We start from the raw sequence: 3,229 nt of genomic DNA on the forward strand, positions 1-3,229 counted from the left end.
TATACCCTCATTTGTCACTTCTGTACTTTCAATATCTGTTATTTTCCCTATTCTTCCCTGACAGGGAGCTCTGTTCCACCATCTTTTCTTCCAATTTCGTGAGTCCATCTCTTAAAAGCATCCTATAGGACCTGTTCTTTGTGTGTTTGTTCTTGTTGTTGAAGTTGTTCCAGGGGTTCTTGGAACTCTATAGGGCCTCCATGGGTCCAGAGCAGGATGTTGGCAGGAAGAGGGTGAGAGGCAGGCAGCTACCATCTTAGATTTTGTAATGCTTTAGGTGTAATGCAGTGGGTGTGGCACGATCCTGTATGGCAGTGGGTGTGGCACGGTTCTGCAGCACTGTCCCCTTCCGGTCCTGCAGGTCATAGATAGAGTAGGTGATGGACTGGATCAAGGCCGTGATGGCAGCTGATTTGGTCAGGCTACCCCACTTGCAGGCTCCTCCAGGCAGGCACCACTAAGGAGGACTTATAAACCACAGGTTTGTATTCTAGTTACAGCATTTTTATAGTGTCTCTGTAGGTTTTCATCACCAGCTTGAAACATAAAATGGACAGCACAAAATTCTCCTTCAAAAAGATACCAGGATTTCATAACCATCTGTCCAAATCTCAAACCAGCAATCTTATTCTCCGCTTTCTGATAGACCCCTGCAGACTCAACATCATGCAGGCAAGAAGGATGTCACCTAAACTGCAGTGCTTGAATTGAGCCTTCTGGTCCAACCAATAATACTAATTCACAAATTTCATGGCTGATATTTTTCCTTTTCTGAAAAGCACCATCATCTCCTTGCTTTAGGCTCTTTTCCAAAGACACCATCATTTTTGCATATGCATCATTCCACCAAGAATTGTACTTCAAAATATGCTCAACTGCCTGTCTTCAAAGAAGTCAGCTAGATAACAATCCAGGTCAAGTTTGGCCAGCTCAGCAGCCAAGCGCTTCTGCCTTCATTCAGTCACAGGAGTGAAAACTGAATACTTACTATCAATAACCTAATCCAGATCATTGTATCACCACAGAATCACACCTGCTGGCAGGTTTCCAAATCCATAGTGACATTGTGATTGTGGAGCATTTTCTGAGGGAGTTTGCTCAATTTCCCAATCAAATTCTGCATCCCCATTGTGAGCTCCTTTTTCAGAAAGTCTGGAAGCATATACTTCTTCCACAAGTGGTTTGGCCCACCTGCATTTCCTTGGGACCAGAAAATCAGGTAACATGTTCTTCCTTCAGAATGCTGACCAGGAACTTCCATGGTAAATCAAATAGTAAAAATCCCTTTATCTGCATCATAGGATCCCTGCTCACCTCCATTTGCTGCAATCCTTCCAGGAATTATCAATCTCAGGAAACACAGTTTGATGTAAAACTGTTAATCTACCAGCAAGTTGACCTCGGAGGCGCACACCTGAGGCACACAGATGGCAACTGCCAGGAAGTCCTGATCCTGGCTTAGATCAAATGCATGTTGGGTAGAGTAAGGGATATCAGCAGGGCTCTGTGTTCTCCTGGAGCCACAATGGCCTCCTATGCCCATGCCAGGTTCCCACATGCCAGATCCATATATTTGCCATAGTGCTTCTGGCCATAGACAGAAGTCTCCCTGCCCCCCCCACACTTTTTGATGTGCCCTTTATTGTCCCTCCCCATATTCCACCCATTATCATTCTTTCCCATTCCCTCCATATTAAACTTCATGGTCTAGTTTTGTCACACTAATTTGAGTGGAAGGGTAGGAAGGATCTGGGTGGAACAAGTTGAGAAAGGGGAAAGACATGATCAAAATATATTGTATAAAAGAAGCACTGCAAGGTCACAACATGAAAACATCAGTTATTTCTAAGAATAAGATGTTAATCTAATGGCAAACGATGTCTGTGTGTAAAATGGATACAGCAGAAAATTTGCTTGAAATTGTAGGTCATAGATACCTTTTCTGGCTCTCATGTAAGTAAGAGGTTTACTTTATGTGTAGCATTATACAAAAGACAACAAGAGATGCCTTTGGTAACAGAATGAAAAGTGTTATAGTGAAAGATGAACACTCCGGTCACTTTCTTATTCATACTCATAAAACAGAGCTCTGTGCTTTTTTCCCAGCCTATATAGGACTGGAGAAAGCTATTGTGGAGGAACTGTAAGACCCTAGGAGGTAGGAGTATGGGAGGTGTAGTATGTGAGACACACACACACACAAAGAGAGAGAGAGAGAGAGAGAGAGAGAGAGAGAGAGAGAGAGAGAGAGAGAGAGAGAGAGATTTAGTAATAGCCCTCATGTTAATTCACTTCCTAAATAAGAACAGGTAGAATGACCAAAATTTATTTCAAAAGCCTTTCACTAAATCTCTAATTTTGGTAGTTAGAATACACCACCTTATTACAACAGTATTCTTAATTGGTATGTGCAGTAAAATATAAACTATATCATACTCTATTATACCATATTATACAATATAAGTCCACATGGGGAAATTGATTAGATTAGAATTACAAACAGTTGATTATATTTCTGTGAATATAAAAACAAAATATGTCCAACCCCAAAGCACCATGGTTTTTGCTAGGCTCATGAATTGAAGTTTTGTCCAGAATCCTGGCTAATACAGTAACTTGTCCCCAATTCAAAGTGGACAAAGTTACACTACAGAGCAGGGGTGTCCATAGTGAAGTCACACTACAGGGCAGGAGTACCCATAATGAAGTCACACTTTAGAACAGGTGTGTCCATAGTGAAGTTACACTATAGATCAGGTGTGCCCATAGTGAAGTTATACTACAGGGCAGGGGTGCCCATAGTGAAGTCACACTACAGAGAGGGGGCCCATAGTGAAGTCACACGATAGGGCAGGGGGCCCATAGTGAGGTCACACTATAGAGCAGGAGTGCCCATAGTGAGGTCACACTACAGAGAGGGGGCCCATAGTGAAGTCACACGATAGGGCAGGGAGCCCATAGTGAGGTCACACTATAGAGCAGGAGTGCCCATAGTGAGGTCACACTACAGGGCAGGGGGGGCCCATAGTGAAGTGACACCAAGGGCAGGAGCACCCATAGTGCACACTATCTAACAGATTTGAATGGTAAAGGCAAAAAAGAACCTTATATTCAGAAAAAAATATTAATATTCCTGATTTTAGAGGAATCACATTAAGTTTCTCTACATTTAGTTTGATGTTGCTGTTGGTTTGCAGTATATTGCTTTTATTATATAAACTATCCCTGA

At 42.4% G+C, this 3,229-nt stretch overlaps 1 pseudogene; it reads right to left on the reverse strand.

The window, feature by feature from the left end:
- Positions 1-494: 494 nt before the first annotated feature.
- On the reverse strand, positions 495-1,543 carry LOC127233055 (protein SHQ1 homolog; annotated as a pseudogene).
- Between the last annotated feature and the right edge of the window lie 1,686 nt (positions 1,544-3,229).

Source organism: Phodopus roborovskii, unplaced genomic scaffold (genome assembly GCF_943737965.1).
Source record: "Phodopus roborovskii unplaced genomic scaffold, PHOROB, whole genome shotgun sequence".
In the NCBI taxonomy this organism is placed as follows: Eukaryota; Metazoa; Chordata; class Mammalia; order Rodentia; family Cricetidae; genus Phodopus; species Phodopus roborovskii.